Raw genomic sequence first — 19,145 nt, forward strand, 5'->3', positions numbered from 1 at the left:
AAATGGTAAGCTAGCCCTTTCATCCTCGGATAGTGCTCATTGTCAAGTTCGTTAACGACTCCATAATAAACGGTTACAGCTAACTCTTCGGGTACAACTCCATTAAAGATGTTCTCCACCATAAACTTAGGGATGACCTACATACATTAAGGATCAATTAAATTAAATTTTTGGTTTGATATTTCCAAACTATGCAACATAAATGGTCAAATTTCAATTAAGGTAGAGTATATTACCAATGGTTTGCATTCCTTTGCCATTGATTCAGAAATAAAAAATCGTCACATCGGGTCATGACCCCAATAACCATCATATCTTCTTGGATCGTTAGTATCAATTTTCCCCAGATACCTGCCAATTACTTACATCTCAAAAGTACTCTCTTCAACTACTTTCAATCTCATTAGGCCAACCTTTGTTACTTGGTACATGAACCGTAGTCTTTTTTCGTTGATCGTTAAGTATATGCCTTTAGCATCGTTTGCAATAAACCCTATGAAACAGTTACCGCAATCATCTTTGACAACCACATCGTTACCAAGGCAGGTTTTCCATCTTTCGTAAAACCATTTAGAGATGTATATTTTTTCCTGTGGATAAAAACTCATGTTAAAAATATTGATTAATCATAAAACTATAGCTACAATGACATTTTCATCAGAGAGTATTGCCGTGTTTTCAAGGAACCAACCCGTGAAATCTTCCCTATTAAAATGATACTCTGCGAAGTTTATTGCATATGCAATCAAATATCAGTTTGTCACAATCAATTTGGATAACCCAAATAGATCCTTTTGAAAATATTATTCAAAAAAAGGTTAAGATAAACCCAGATAAATCTATTTGTGAAATTCATAACTAAAATAAGACCAGTTGAAAACTTCAGAACCTAAACAACATTAAGTTATTGAACTTATTACCTTGTTCAAACATAAATTTCAGATCGGGGACGACCTTAACAACATTTCGTTCCATTTCTTGCTGGAATGATAACAAAATATTAGATGCTGCTTTCTAAATATTGAAACAAACTAATAACCCTTCATGAACATTTGAAATAAGTTACATACCCATCTCTCACTGTCAACAGGTATGGGGGTCGGTTGAGGCAATAAAACCCTAACAAAAAAATATACCATAAAAATTGAAAATTTAAACATGGCACAATGACAAAAACAAACCAAAGAAGACTAATGGTTGACTTGAAAAAAAGAATAAAGAAAAAAGGAAAAAAAGGAACAACAAATTAATCGATTAGGGCATGCATGTGATGGAAAAAAAAAGAAAAAAAACTTACCTCCTTGAGGATGATGTCATTTCGGAGTGGATCTGTTGTTTGGCAAGTGAAATGTGGGTGGCTGCAAGTGAGTGTGTTTGTGGGATAACAAAAGATTTTGTTTTTTTTAGTTTTTGGCAATGTATATTGTATAGATGGGGACCATTTGAGTTGGGGGAGAAAATGGGATGCCTGTAAAGGTAAACCTAGGCCCATTTAGTGTGTGTGCATGTGATATATATTACCATTTATGTTTACATTGTGATTTTGTGACTATGTTGGTCATTGCCTTGTTGAGGAGGGGCCTATTACAGCCAATAGTGGCATCATTTGTGCGACAAAATTTTCATGCAAAGGCATTAAAAAATTAAGTCAAACCATATAATAAACATGATATAGATAACATGTCATAAACATTGTTTTGGACGGTAGTGTTAATGACAAGGACACTTACTATATCAACAATGTTTATATACATATGATTATTATAGACAGCCGTGTATATACATATGCTACGTTCACACAAAAATACATTCTACTTTACAAATGAATGACATGGCAAACACGTGGGTAGAGAGTAGTGCCAAGTAGCATCACTCTAACTCATAATATCCAACAATATTAGTTTCGAAAAACTATGCAACTATAGACATATATAGTAATAATTTTCATTACCATATAGATATATAATCTATTGCAAAGTCACTTAATAAAATAACCATGCGCAATTTAAGGTCTTGGTAGCACTTAAACATTGTCATACACAATCCAAAAAAAAAATTGCATAACTATAGACATTGTGCTTGTGGCTATCACATAACCACCATAATTAAGTTAACTACAAACAAAACGGATTATCCAACTGCAGTTACAACAAAAGCCACTGTAAACAAACAACAACAAAAGGATTTAGGAAATAAGTTGCATAAACTCTTCACCCAAGAGCAGAACGGCGAACAATTCTCACAAACAGCTTATCAGTTGGTTTATTAAGACAAAACAGTAACTTGTCTCCCACCCTCAGCTTGTTATCCCTCACAAATTCATACAAGCCATCTGTAAGATACCTTTTATTTTGAGAAAATATTCTTCTGTTTGAATTTTTGAGTGTGCATTCATAGATTGCTCCATTACCCACCAAGTAAAGGTTAATTTTAGACTGTGTGGATGGGATGGCAATCTCGCAAGTTTTGGATGACAAATTCTACAAAAACAAAAGTGTATGTGTGTATGTGTATGTGTGTGTGTGTGTATGGTCACAAATCAAATCCAATGGTCATATACAGTCAATATGCTTAATTTAAATTACAGCACAAATATTCCCAATGGATATATGATGAATGAAAATTAACAATGTATTACAATTAACATACTCAAGCACAAGGCTTACAATACAACAACACTTATAAAAAAATGGACAAAAGTATTATAACACATCAAAACTGGTAATCCTATGGTTAAACAAAGATGGGGAACATACCAGTGATTGTGGTTTTTTCTTTTATGCAAGTGCTTTTGAAACATCACGTCTCCAATTATATACTTTGCAGAGGTCTGGATCAAGATCACGACGAAGCCAATCACCATCACTATCATCATCATCAGTATCAACATCAGAATCAACATCACTATCATCTTTCTCAATATCATCAACATCATCATAATCACTATCTTGTCCCACACTTTCATATGCTTCACCATCATCATCACTTTCAATATCAAAATCTAAATCACTATCATTGTTATCATCATCAGATATGATCAATGGATTGTTCATCGGCTTGCCAAGTTGTTCCCTTCCACCATCAACACCTAAAACATACATCTTGAACTTATTGGCCTCTACGAGATAATGTAGCTTAACTCTCATAGGCATTGTAAATCCACACCTTAGTGCCACCTGAATCCCAGATTCCATGTACTGATTAAATCCAGTAGTATACATTTTGGCCATGTACAGATTACCGTTTGGGAGCTTAATCCATCCATTGATATGAGCTCTAAGCTCCATATACCAGTTACCAACAAATTCATTCGGCAATTCAATACTATCCTATAAGCAATAAACATATATCATTAACAATAGTTTTGAAGAATAGTGTTTTCCCATATTAAAAATAAACATAAATATTATATGATCAAAACAAATACCAGATTTGGATGAATCACAGTTTCGAAGGATTTAGCTTTTCCATTCTTGGAAGAACTTTCTCATTTGCAAACCCTACATCAATGACATATTTATAAAAAATTAAATAAAAAATTCAACCCTTTTCAACACATTCAGTGTTATTGTTACCGTGTATATATCCGGTGAAGCTATTCAAATTAATTCAACAACATATAATCTATTTTCATTACTAAACCGTACATTTATTCATTTAATGATTCAAACAACATGAAAGATTGCAATAAAAAAGTGATTTTTGTTGAACATAAAAAAACCTATAACAGAGAGAGATCCGTATACGAGGATGACGAATTTGGTTAAAAGATCATACCTCTTTGAGGACGGTTCCATTCCTTTCAGCGATGAGGAGTTTGGCTTTGATGGATGATGCATGTTGAAGCGAAGGTTGTTTACTGTTCTTAAACGTATGAGAGAAGTGAAAAGGGACTCTAAGCGACAGCAGGAATATAGAGTTTTGTTTTGTTGGCATTTGCTAAATGAGTGGAGACAAATTTTGGGAACCATTTGGGTTGGAGACAAATTTTGACTAAAGTGGACAAATATGTGGGCCATGCATTTTAGTATGAAAAGGTTTTGGAGTTTTTTTTTCCTTTTTCATTTAGTGTTAAACTATATTTTGATCGTACACTTTTTTATAATTAAATTTAGGGTCACTGATACAAAATATAATATTATTGAAGCAATTACGTCAATTTAGTCTCTAATGTGTGATGATATTGAATAGTGTGTTTGTTAGTGTTATTTAATCACTATATTGTATATAAGAAATGTGTGATGATATTGAAGAGTTTCTCTGTTATTATTAATATGGTAAAAGGAACTTCTTGGAAGGTAAATTTTAGACGGTAATTGTAGTAAATATGTGTTTGGTATGGAGTTTGCACTCCTTGAAACCACGTTTTTCTGCTTTAACGTGATTTTGACCCCTCTTATCTTGTTTGGGTTCCTGTCCTTTAAAGTGATTCTCTCTTGCAAACTCCATTCTACTAGAAGCTGCAAATTGAAGCTTCTACGGTGAAGCCAAAATCAATTCTTCAATTGTGATTTGCTGACAAATACATAATTCTCCTTTTTCCTTTGTTTCCTTTACCGTGAGGCTAAAATCATGTCTCATGATTATTTGTAACTATTTCTCCTCTTTATTTGCAAGAGTGTGTATAAGTTATAACAACGTCAGCAGGGGATTAATTTTTTAAAATTTCTTTATAGGTAAAATAAATATTGGTTTTACGTCCTTTTAAAAAATGCTTTTAGGTTTTAATAAAAATTTATCTGGCATAATTTTATTTGATGATTATACTCAAAATTATTTCCCCTAAAACTCATGCATAGATATTATTTTTTTTTGAAAGACATAGATATATTCTTGGTTTGGACAATTTTTTTCCCTAATGGACAAACTACTTATATATTTAATAATACAACACTAATAAATGATTAAGTAAAGTATAAATGAAAGAAAGATTGAATAAAAATTGGAATAATATTTAGGCTACATTTGTATTTATTACTTTTAAGTTATAGAAAAATTAATTAAAAATTTATATACATAAATTTAAGTATTTTACAAAAATTGAACAAAATATATACACACATATATTCAAACCCATTTAGGTAAGTTATACACCCAAAAGCAATTTTGACACAAAATATCCAAACAATATTTTTCATTCAAATCACTTTTGTTGTGAGGATATCCAAACATAAATCACTTTACATTAAACTGACTTTTAACCAAAATCAATTCTCCTCACCGCACAACCAAACACACACTAAGACAAACACACAAATTGTGAAAAGGGCTGACTTTGAATAGTTTGTTTGTTTGTATTATTTAATCACTGTATTGTATCTAAGAAATGTGTACTAAACGCTACCTCATATGTTAGAGTTCGCCTTCTGTTATTATTAATATGGTAAAAGAATCGTTCTCGAAGGATAATTTTTAGACGCCTATTGTACCAATCTTAACCCCTTCTAATATTGTACCCATTCACCCCTTCCCAAATTGACTAGTTTCTGAGGGGATAGTTTGTCCTAATGACGCACAACCCCAATCAATCGTAATTTTATGATAGTTGTGTGTTTGTCATAGTACAATTAATGTGTAAAATTCACCTTGTAAAATAATAAAATTATCATATTAATAACAAACAAATTCTTTCATATCAGCAAACATTTTTCATTACAATGTATTAATAGAAGTAACACAAACAAACCAACTACTCAATATCAGCACACATTTATCAAAACACAAAAGATACTGAATAAACACGAAATATCACACAAATCAACATAAAAATCATAGGTGATATAAAATATTTTTTAAATTTTTTTAGAAAATTAACTAACAAATCAACATTATAATTATGTTTATTTAATTTTAAAACGTTAATTTAACATATCCATAAAATACCACATTAATGTAATATTGAAAAGTCGATTGGACCCACCTTTACTTATCCTGAAAGCCCATTTTCTCACCCAACCCAAGTAGTCGCCATCCATACATTGCCAAAAACTAACAAAAAAACAAAATATTTCATTATCTCACAAACACGGCACCCACAAACACACTCATTTACAGTCACCCGTTATCCCACATAATACCAAAGAGACAACGACAACGACAACCCATTTGGATTGTCATCAGACCCACTCCCGAAATGGCATCATCCTCAAGGAGGTAAGTTTCTTTTTTTTTCTCCATGACAAGCATACCCTAAGCCGTTGTTCCTATTTATTTTTTCCTTTTTGGTAGACAAGCACTAATCTTCTTTGGTTTTTTGTTGTGCCATTTTCAAATTTGATGATATCTCTCTTAGGGTTTCATTAGCACAACTGAAACCCATACCTACTAACAGTGAGAAATGGGTATGTATTTTATTTCAAATGTTCATTTAGGGTTATTAGTTTCAACCGAAAATTGTGAAAGCAACATCTAATATTTTGTTATCATTTCAGAAACAAATGGAACGAAATGCAGTTAAGCTCTACCTCTCGCTGAAAGCTTCGTTTGACAAAGGTAATCGTTTCAATAACTTAATTATGTTTAGGTCCTGAAGTTTTCAAATTGATTTATTTGAGTTCTAATTTTTTCAAACATTGATTTATATGGGTTTATCTTAACCTTTTTCGAGTAAATATTCAAATGGGTTTATTTGGGTTATCCAAATTCATTGTGACAAACTGATATTTGATTACATATCCAATAAAATTTGCATAGTATCATTTTCATAGGGAACAATTTATGGCTTGGTTCCTTGAAAACACAGTAATTATCTCTGACCAGAATGTCATTAAAGCTTTAGTTTTTAAATAAAAATTCATTTGTAGCATATGAGTTTTTCTGCACATGAAAGAATATACATACCTGACTTGTTTTACGCAAGATCGAGAACCTACCTTGGTAACGATGTGGTTGTCAAAGATGATCGCGGTAACCGTTTCATAGGGTTTATTGCAAACAATGTTATAGGCACATACTTAAGGATCAACGAAAAACGACTACGGTTCATGTACCAAGTAACAAAGGTTGGAATAATGAGATTGAAAGTAGTTGGTCAGAGTACTGTTGAGATGAAAGTAATGAGCAGGTATCTGGGGAAAATTGATACTAATGATCCAAGAAGATATGGTGGTTATTGGGTTCATGACCCCATATGGAGATTCTTTGTCTCTGAATCAATGGCAAAGGATTGCAAACCATTGGTATTATACTCTACCTTAATTGAAATTTATCCATTTATGTTTTTGCATAGTTTGAAGATATCAAAACAATAATTTAATTTAATTGATTATTAATGTATGTAGGTCATCCCTAAGTTTGTGGTGGACAACATCTTTAATGGAGATGTACCAAAAGAGCTAGTTGTTACCATTTATTATGGAGTCGTTAATGAACGTAACAATGACCACTATCCGAGGGTGAAAGGGCTAGGCTTCCCGTTTACGGGAGAGAAAACTCAACACATTTGGAAGATAGATTTCAATGGTATGGAACATAGTGTTATTCAAGGATGGTGCGAATTATTCAATGGAAAGATCGAAGCAGGTGATTTTGTCGCATTCAGAATGGATGAATCAGAGGATACTATTGTTATGGCTGTGTCTTATTGAATCATCTAATGGTTTGTCTTTTGCCACGTTATGTTGTTATGAATCATGGTTTGTCTTTTGCCATGTTATGTTGTTATGAATCATGTGATATGAGTTTTGTAATTAAGTGTTTTCTTTTTGATAGAAAGGTTAATATAGTATCAACCAGGACATATATATGTATGATTAATGTTGTTATGAATGATATGTTGTTTTGTTTTGTTTTAAGTGAAGTTTTCCATGTTGAGAGAAGGTTTAGTGTATGTGATAGAAAAGGACAGTAGAGACACTATGACTCTGTCTGAAATGAACGAGGAGCAAATATAAATGCCATTTTATTTTTGAGAAAAAGAAAATGTTGGGCCCATATCATATTCCATTTTGTTTTTGAGAAAAAGAAAATGTTGGGCCCATATCATATTCCATTTTGAGTTTCAATACATTTTATGTTTAAACTTCATATTCCATTTTGAGTTTCAATACGGTCGTCCCACCAACACACATCTTGCCGTTAAATATAAGATCATCCAACAAAAAAACCCTAACCCTACACATCCTAGTTCGGATCAAACAACCGTCTTTGCAATTATGCCATATTTTCTTATAATAAACATTACAAAGGAAACATTAATAATGCCAATATTTACATACTTTACACATGAGTATAAGGATATAACATTCATATAATTTAAATTACGCTACTATTTAAAACATTATATATGAATGAATGATTTTAAACTTGTCAAAGCCTCAACCATTTTTGCTTTCTTTTTAAGGAGAATTTGGTATTTTTCTTCGACCTTCACCAAGTTACCCTTAAGATATGATATGGCAAGATGTGTTTCAATGGTTGCTTCAATCTGCGACATTTCGTTCTCGAACACATGTAATTCTTGGTGAGATTTATTAAGTTGGACAAGTGTTTCGTCAACCATTGGAATGATGATATGGTATAGTTGTATAAAACATTCTAGAGCAATATACAATGCCAACTCAACATTGTCAAGATAGGGTTTGATAACACCAACTTCCTCAATCAATTAGTTTAATTGGTCGATGATGGATCCATCAGATGTAATGGAATCAAATTGAATGGACAATATGTCTCTTATTTGCGCAAAAAGTTGTTTGATCTTACATAATTGGATTCATGTTTGATACATGTGACCGAATTGGTGGAAAATGATAAATTATCTCTGGCTTTGCCGCTCATTGTTATCTATAGGTATTAGAGAAATGGGAGTGATTTGCAATCAATTTGTTTTACTATTTATAACATTCAAATATATGGCTTGAATGGTTGCAACCTATTGCCAATGAATCAACATGTCGGTTCAAGTTTTGAATTATTATTTTTTTATGAAAGGTTTTTCATAAACTAATATCAATCCAATAGTTGTGATCATTGGTGTATAACAATTCATAAGTGCTTTATTAATTTTACAAAATTTACGACAAATAATTTGAAAATTCAAAAGATTAACCACCATCAATTGTCGTTTATGTTTTAATAGGAACCCTTTATTCGTTATTGGTTTGTATCGAATAAAAATTGTTTATTAATGTATATTAAACGTTGTTGCTAAAAATTTGCCAAATAAGGATAAAAACCCAATATTAATACATATGAGACAAAAACATATGTAAGCTTTGTCCTAATGTGGCAAAAATGCAAGGAAAGTGCCACCAAAAACACTCACATGGTAAAGGACAAATGCATGGGAATTGGGAGGAGATATTGAGACAATATATAAAAGTAGCCGGTATAGCCCATATGGAAAATGACAATACATGCATGGGATTTCATTGAGACTAAAATTACATGCAAGAATTTTCTTAAACACCAGCATATTCATAAAACTAGGTTTTTCCAAAACATAGAAGCAGGCTATGTAAATTATCACTGGCTTAGTTTCATGGGCTTACCTCTTCCTTTCCACACCCCCTAATATTGTAATACACACGACAATTCAAATAAAATTAGATGTTAATCACAAAAGATATAACTTAATCTCTCTTATCTTAACTGCAAATTAATTCAACCCATAATATCTTTTTGAGTCATGTCATTATTCTATCGATAAGGACAATAAAAAAAATATTTGAAGGATTAATTTGGCAACTCAAAAGTAATCTTTGAAGACCAATGAGGGTCGCCCTTAATTAAACTCTCCCACTTCAACAATATTCCATGCCCAAAAAGTTTAATTACTTTAACTAATTTACAATAACTTTTGGCAGGTTGAAGTTTTAAGTTCCATAAATTTAGGTGTCCGATAATATTTTCTTTTGGATCTCATCATTATGAAATTCGTAAAAGACAAAAGCATGATCTTTAAAGATACGAAAGTGTTTCTTTTGACATATCATATATATTATTAACGTGGAATATTATTTTTTTAGAAATTTCGTTTTGTCAAATGTCCGTATACATTAATTTTATGCTTTTGTGTGACAATGATAATTTTATATTGTTCTGTGACATTTACAATTTTACCTATGATGCAAGATTAAAAGAGTGGAGCTGAAATTAAATTCCTAATAGATAGTCCTTTGAAAAGCACACTTTTTTGATTTGTGAAAGTGTTTCACCGGTCATATCATATGTATGATTAACGTGGAGTTCTATTTTTATATAGAACCCTTCATTTTTTTTTAAGACCGTTGTATGCCATTTACAATTTTACCCATGATGCAAGATTAAAATAGTAGAACTAAAATAAAATTTTAATGGTATTTAATTGTGTTGTTACTTTTTATAATATCTTGAAATAAGTGTGTAAAAAATCATTTACATTGGTAAGCCACAATTAACTACATTAGGATAAAAGAATGATTATGGCATTGGTAACAAACAACTAAACAAATCGAAAAAAAAAAACACAATTAAACAAATAGTACACAATAATTATTATTGCTCAAATTAAAAAAAAAAAGTTTCAACTAATTATCACAAATGTTTTAGAAATTACAAACCACAAAATTTTTTCCATCTAAGCTGTCTCTTTCATAACACAACCAATAAAAGTATGAAGCAAGCACACTATCTGGTCAAATGACATAAAAAACAATAAAATATAAAACATTAGCATAAAAGGGGTAAAACTATAGGCTTTCCACATTTTCCCCTTTTCATTCATATTCCAAATCCATGTCTTCATCTTCTTCAATGATCCATTTAATCCTCTATTGATTTTACCCAATTAAAGTCCAGTTCCATTCATTGGCGTTTTGATCCGTTCGATTTGTTTTCAGCTAGCTCATTGACGGCGACGATTTGCAAGTTCAGGAGTACCGTTTCCTTTGAGAGGTGAGTTAGTTGTTGTTTTGCTTATGAGGACAAATCGTATAATGTTGATTTTTTTTGACAATATCATCTAATGTTGATTGCTATTTAAAAGCTTTTTTATTTTTTTTTATTGTTTTGTGCAAGTATTAGTATGTCGAACTCAGTTGGGTCTCATCATGTTAACGGTGATTCAAGCAGTGATGGTGGGGTTAGATGTATAACAATTCCTGCTAAATTTGGGTCTCCAGCAAAGGTGATTGTGTATTACTACTAAATATGTGTAAGCTAAACCATAGTTTATGTTTAAATGTAACTGAATAGGATTCTTTCATTGATAGACATAACGTGAAATTGAAAATGATGATGTTAGTCAATCGAAAAAGAAGGCAAATATCCCCATCAAATGGCATGGAATAAATTGCGATGGATCTCAAAAGAAACCAGGTTCCAAAGTCCCAATTTACAACATGAACCATTTGAGAAGGAGTGGAAGGACCTGCTATTTTGGTCCACAACCAAAAATAGGTGCATTAGGTACAGTAGAGAATAATCCTATTGAAATTGATACTGATGAAGGAGAAGAATGACCTTATTTTGTTGCAATGACTTTGTTTTGGTGTAATGGCTTTTATCAAGGGAGAACAATGACCTTATTTTATTGTAATGGCTTAGAACCATGCCTTTGTTTGGTTGTCATGTAATGTATTTTAACTATTTACTTTATTTTGGTGTAATCGTTTATAACAATGCATTTATGATCTTATCTCAACAGAGTAATCAGAATTTACAAACCGCAAATGTTTATCCATCTGAACTTTCTCATTCATAACACAAACCATTACAGAGGTACATTTGCATACTCCAATAACCCACCCTATTTCAAACAATAAACACTAATTATTAACATACCAAACAAAGAAAAACCAGCTAAATATCAATACCAATGTCATCCATTTAACTTTCTTATTCTCATCACCATATTTGGTCTTTCACTTTGCAATTTCACTGATTCAGATGCCATATTGACTTCATCAATGCTTCCACACTTTGTGCAATCTTCGTTTTGGACTCCTTCCACTTTTGACCTAGTCTCCATTAAAACTTTCATTGCAAGAACAACATCAACCATCGGAGTCACACCTGGTATAATATCGTCATCCAAAATGAATGACTCACACTGACAACATTTTCAAAACCTACAACATTGAGTATGGTATGTGTTAGATATGCAGGCATACATGGGAAAGTTGCATCCACAAAGAGGTTGCATAGCTGGAAACATATCGTCCCCAAACCCTAGAAATCGACCTTGCATTCTACTTGACCCATTCCTGGAAATTGAATAAGATGTCCAAAACTTAATTCCCCACCAACACACATCGTTGGACCCATCTTAAATTATATTTGATATTGTTATTTAATAAACCACAAGATGACAAATACAAAAAAATGGTCCCCATCTCATCCTACATCAAAACAGTATTAAGTAACCCCACCAAACCTTTGTACTTCCAAACCGTCCCCATCGAAGTACATCTTTACTTCAATAAGAAACCCTAACCACACACATCCTAGTTCATCTAAAACGAAGGCCACATCTCCTTCCCTTCCCCAACAAAGACAACAACGAACATCCACTCTCAAAGGACACCATGGCATCATCTTCAAGGTGGTATTTCTATTATTAACCCTTGCAATTAAAATCCAAATAAATTTTGAACTTTTGTGCTTTTTTTTTATGTGGTTTATCTCATTCATGCAACTCAATTTAATTTACGTTATGCATGTTACAGACAATCATCTACACTCACATCCTACCAGTCAATTGTTTTTCCAGATCGAGTATAAACAAATGGCCATGTGATAAATGAGCATACTTTTTGTTATCATTATTTGATTGGAGAAGTATGATTAAACTAACCGCATATATATTTTGTGTGTTTTTTTTTTTTGCTTCTAGGACGAAATTGATTTGAATTTTTCATTTGTGCACAATTGGTTAAAAGCACTTAGAGCTCAGCCTCATGGTACTCTTGATCTACCTATTGGGGTGATTTTACCTGTTGATCTCACAGTTTCTACTTTCCAAGCCCACATCAAATCTGGAAAAACGGTTGCTCGTATGCTTGGATTTCATGTCCCAACCAAAGTTCAACTTGATTATCTTGTTACGGATAATAGATTCAAGTTGGACATTGTAGGTCATGTGATCGAAGGATTGGGAAAGTCTGCCAAAGGATCGGAAAAGTCTGCCAACAAAGAAGTTAAGGTAGAAAAAACCACTGAAAGTGATGAAGAATCTGAAGGTGATGATTGGCTGCATCGTAATCTTCCTCCAGAATGCTACAAGTACTACGATTGGGAAACTCGTGTAACAGCAGCTATGGCAAGTAAGAAGAATCCCGAAGGAATGGTATGTGTCTCGAATTGTTATTTTTTGTGCTCATAGTTGTATTGTGGTTCACTTACAAGTATGTCAAAGATTTGAATATTAGATTTTGTTATTTAATCAACTGCTTTTATATCCTTTTTATGCAGCGTATTCCCCACCAGACAATGAAGTTTGCCCTAAGCAGTCGCCTTGATTCAATTCCCCTAATCCACATGGATAACAGGCAAACTTATCAATGTGTACTTCTTACCGAAGACGAAGGCCAAAAAAGGAGGTATTTGGTCGGAGGATGGTTCGATTTTCTTAGGAAATACAACCTAAGAGCCGGTGACATGCTGAAGTTTTACCTTGACTACCCTGCTGATCAGCTGTACGTGGGCATTGTCCGGCGCAAATCATTATAAATGTGTTTGCATGAATGTGTCTCTTAAAGACAGCTTGTTGCGTATCTTAATTTCTGTAATATCTTAATGTGTGGTTTTTTAATTTTTAAGTTTGTTTTGGTACACTATGGTGGATGTGTTTATTATGTATGGATATCATGGTCAAAATTGTATAATTGTGGTTGTTTGTGTTGTTTGTTTAAATTGTACGCCTTGATTACATTGCTGTTTTTTTGGAAAATGTCAAGATTATTATTTTCGGGCAAACCATTTTTAGTAATATGAATGGAACAACCTATATCATTCTCTAATAATAAACAAGCACTACATACTACTGTAATATATTAACAACACTTTACTAAATATAACAATCAACGCATGAGTTGTTTTGAATATATAAAACTATAGATTGAATAAAAGTTGTTCAAAATTATGAAATATAAACAACCAATTACGTAAAAAATTTGTCTGCAATGGGGTGTATCAAACATTCATAAAACTAAGGCTATAGTGTAAATTTGTCAGCCAATTGTTTATATGTTGTAATATGCTTAGAGAATATCTGAGGCCACTGACCATAACACCTATGCTACCCATGGATTAAACACCACCTGGATGATACAAACCACAACAAACAGTGGACATCAATTGTCTGAGTTCCCATACATTTAAAAAAAAAGAGCATTTGATCCAAAGAGCAGTTCGAAACTATAATATCCTAACGACGACGTCGGACAACCTCCACAAAGAGATGATTGGGAGGACCGCAAAGATCAAATATCAACTTATCACCTTTCCTAAGTCTACGGTCCTTCACGAACTTGGGCCAATCTTCACCTAAGTATTTCTCATTTGGACCCCTATTTGAAGTGATAAGTTTGCACTCATATTCTCGAAGAGTTTCCACATCCTGCAAAATCATGCTCTCATGTGTGTCGGGTAAGCAGTTGATAGATATCATATTGAGGAAGTGCTATACAAATTATAAACTCACATGCTTTAGTATGCAAATAATGAATGTTAAATGAATAATTGTAAGGATCATAAATAATATTAATTTGGTTGAACATACCATTACTTGACACCTCTTCTTGTTGGCTATGACTTTTGTGATATTCCTCTCAAAATGATCATAATTAGCAATTTCTACACAATCATCTTCAGAATCAGAATCAGATTCAATAACTTCTTCCTTGATTGTATTTCCCCTTGAACTTCCAACTTCATCCACCAAAACCATCATCTTGAACCTGTTAAAAGCGCCAGTATATTCAAGCCTAACACATGTTGGTTTCTCTCAGTTGAATTTAGCTGCCACGTCCCTACCAGAAGTCATGAAATTCTGGCTTAAATTTCTCCCAAACTTAACTCGTACACAGGTGCCATTTGGATCCCTAATCCATCCATAATCATACTTTCGCAGTTTCTTGAAGTAAGATGAGAAGAATACTGAACATACTTGTATCTTTGACTACAACGGTACAAAAAAAACACATATAAGATGTATAAGTCAGGGGCCATATGAAATTTGATAAAAGATCATTATACAAGAATATCATAACAACTAAGCAATGTTTTTGTAATACCTGTTGTGGATAAACGATAGTTTCGAAGGAATTCATGACGGTATAGTAGCTTGTTGCTTTGCATAATCTAAAAACAATTGATTGTAGTTAATTTCATACAAAAATCATGTAACTAAATATTTATAAGAAAACTGAGTTTTCATTATATTTTTTCTAGGGTTGCAACTGAATTCCATATTATGTAAAATGGGTAAAAACACTAATTGCTTCTATTTGTTAAATCATAAATATGTATATCACTAAAATTAAACCCCTCACTACAAAATTGCATGTTATAACTGTCAGCCTAAACATGGTAAGGATGTGTGGTTTTCAGTATGAAACAAAATAATTTTGGAAAAAAAAACTCATATTACCTTCAACTTCATACAAAATTTCTTGCAAATCCTACGAAAGAACTCATATTACCTTCGACTTAATGAAAAATACTTTTCGTTCCAAATACGGGTTATAGATCTAGAATGCATGTGAACAAAAATAAACGGGTTTTAGATCTATAATGCATTGGGAAAATTAAGGCGATATTACCTCCAACTTCATGTTTTAGCCACCTTAGCCAAGAGTACATGATATGAATCAGGTTTGAATATAGAATGACTATAGGGGACCACTATTACTATATTCACGATGCAAATCTTAGAGACGAAAGAGACAAAATGAAAGTAAAGAGTAAAATTACCTTTTTCTGGTTGATTCCATTGGAAAGCGGAGTGTGTTGGTGAAAGCGAAAGGGTTGGAGTGATATGGATAAGATTTATGTGGAGAATCATAAACGTGTGGTCTGGGAGTGAAAACGGTTTGTGTTTGGTAATGCTTTGCTTGGGCCTAGTTGATCCGTGTAAAATTCGGCCTGTGAATTAGCATCCTCGAATATTTTACTAATGCTAGTGCCTTGTTTGTTAATTACCAAATGTTAGTACTTTTTTACTCAATGTGTTGCGATTAAACTGAATTTATGAGTTTTTTTTTTTTTTGCAAAATAGTTGTTTTATAAGAGATTAATACTGTTAATACTAATCAAATTCGATGTTAACACTTGTATAATATTAGTATTTAACCATAAGGCATTAAGGATAAACAATATTTCCACTGAAATGTAACTGATCACATTTATATTAAAGGAACATTCATTATGGATAAAAATTACCCTTCATATGAGAATTTAAAGGGATTAAATTCTGACCATAAAACAAATGTAAAAGTTCATGAATTCATTAAGATTACAGTAATCCAATGTTCAAACAACAAATGTTCATAACAATGTCTGAATACTAAATTCAAACAACAAATTCAATAAACTCCGTTACATAAACTCTCGCTACATAAACTCCATAAAATCCGCCGACACATGTTCCTGAAATAAAACATTTTAACAATCTAAATTCAGAACCATCACTCATAATAGTATAATGTAGACAAAAAAAAATACATTAACAAAATATCCTTACATGTTCATCAACATTGTTGCCAGCTTCTTGAGTACCAACCGTTCTTTGAGGACATGTTTTCTTATTATGACCAGGATCACCACATGTAGAACAATGGGTGACACGCCTGTTGTTTGTTCCACTAGTGGAGCCAACACCACCACCTCTACCTTTGGTTCTAACAGAAGCTGGATTTTGCAAATTTTCTTCCACCATGTCCTCTTCAAGGTTTGTCGTGCTATCACTTATGCCTCTCTTTTGTTCGGCTTTCAAAATAGCTGCAGCCGCAAGGTCCATTTGCTCTTTGTAGTCATCACCGTTGTCAACGACTAATTTAGACAATCTCCCCCATCTAAACATCAATGATCCGTATCTTGTAGCAAGGTGCAAGTCCCAAAATGCAGGACGACCATTTGAGCTGCTACCTAATATGTCCTTAGTATTTTTTGTCCATCTACTCATTACAAGGGATTGAGGCAATTCAGTATAATCAATAAAAACCAAAACTGCAATGATATGCTCACATGGAATTCCAAATGACTCCATCCTCCGACAAACACACTTGAAAATGTCTTCTGCAGGGTTAAATGATACACGCCACTCCCGGTCTGGCCTCATGTACTTATTAACTGTATAGATGTAGTACCCACATGTTTCTTTCGATCCAGATACAATCATTGAAGAAGATCGGTCGATTATAATCTGATATTTAGAAAATATCTCTTTCGTAAATACCTTCGCACCAGAGAGCTCGAGTTTAGGGAATCTTGTACAGAGAACTGCCTCACCATAATCACTTTCAAAGTCTGATTGTACCTCTCTATACCGCATGAAATTGAGACAACGGTGATAGTGTAGTAAAAAATCTTCCAAGTTGTGACGAGAATGAACAAACTTCCCCATCTCTGAATGCAACCCCTCGCATCGTGATGTAGTTCTGAAGCCTGCAAAAAACTGGCCCCGTATATGTGTTGTTGCCCATGCCTTTCTCTTCGTATATGTTTCTTTGATCCAATTGTTGTCTTGCAATCCAAATGAATCAACAGTTTCAGCCCACTTCCTCGAAAATTCTCCAATTTCATAGTCACCCAACATACACTTTCTAAATTGACCCACAAATGCGGGATCACCTATGTTGGACGTTGCATTGCGAATCAAGTGCCACACACACAGTCTATGATAAGCATTTGGAAACACTCGTTTTATGGCCTTCTTCATAGCTAAATCACCATCAGTGATTACAACAGTTGGTGACTTTCCATACATTGCTTCCAAAAACCGTGAAAGCACCCAGACATAAGTTTCTTCCTTTTCATCAGCAACAATAGCTCCAGCAATTAGAGTTATGATTATTCACACCAGAAAACACAACTAAAGGGCAATGGTATTTGTTCTTACCATATGTTGTATCAAATGCGACTACGTCGCCATAAACTAGGTAATCAAGACGACTTTTTCCATCACACCAAAACAGGTGTTGTAGTCTACCTGTAGAATCAGTAGTGTGCTTGAAAAACATCATGGGATCATTTAAAGCCAATCCACGAAGATAATTTAATGCACAACTTGCATCTGACTTTCGCAAACGCCGTTGTCTTGCTATCTGATTATACAGACCTTTCCTCTGGAAACCAATTTTATCATATCCTCCTGCTTGATTTGCAAATGAAGCATATATGCGATTGGGTAAAATACCACTTTTTAACATATTGTTCATTTGCATTATGTCTGAATCTGTCATTAAGCAGTTTGAAGACAACAGTCCACAATGCTCCTGCGGTACTAGCATATGGTTGTGCCGGTTATCGAAAACTGTAGCAGACCAGCGTTTTGTCATAATGTTTATGTGCACCTGAAACTTAGCTTGACATCCACATCGAGTATTAGGTTTTTCCCGTCGCTTTCTATTCGCCTCAGTTACTCCTCTTTGTTCCCTATATCCTTGTCTATGGCAAACAAATGTGCGTTGCACTAGTTCTCCCGTTTTGCAATAAAGCAACTTGCCTTTGCGAACTGAAAATCCATTCGCTCTTCCATAGAATTTATAGAACTCATATGCAATGTCTAGGCTTCTAAACACAATTCTCCTTACAAATAGAGGCCCTAAACCACTTAGGTCCAATGTTGTCCTCAACACTATCAACTTGGACAGATTGGTCTTCATCGTGACTTCCATCTTCTTCCATGTCACCATTGTCTGCCCTTTCATCACTTCTATCTTCTTCCATGTCACCATAATTCACCCCTTCATCAAACTCAACATTGTCTTCGCCTTCGTAATCACTTCCATCATATTCCATGTTACCATTGTATCCCCCCTCTTCAACCTTAACCTCTTCGTCAGGACTTCCATCAATAAATCGAGAACAATCAAAAGAGTTTCGATCTTCAAATTTTTTGTGAAATAACTTTCATAGTTATCGTTCTTTGAGCTCACTGTTACTTGCGATTGTTATATTTGAGGGTAAATGGCTCGTCGCAGTACCGGTGACGGTGAGTTGGG

The 19,145-nt window shown here is 33.4% G+C and overlaps 1 pseudogene; it reads right to left on the reverse strand.

Annotated features, from left to right (window-relative positions):
- Positions 1-16,645: 16,645 nt before the first annotated feature.
- Positions 16,646-18,942, reverse strand: LOC146948630 (protein FAR1-RELATED SEQUENCE 5-like; annotated as a pseudogene).
- Positions 18,943-19,145: the final 203 nt, after the last annotated feature.

This window comes from Medicago sativa, chromosome 2, assembly GCF_051527215.1.
Source record: "Medicago sativa cultivar Bolivia chromosome 2, Bolivia_mono, whole genome shotgun sequence".
NCBI classification, from domain to species: Eukaryota; Viridiplantae; Streptophyta; class Magnoliopsida; order Fabales; family Fabaceae; genus Medicago; species Medicago sativa.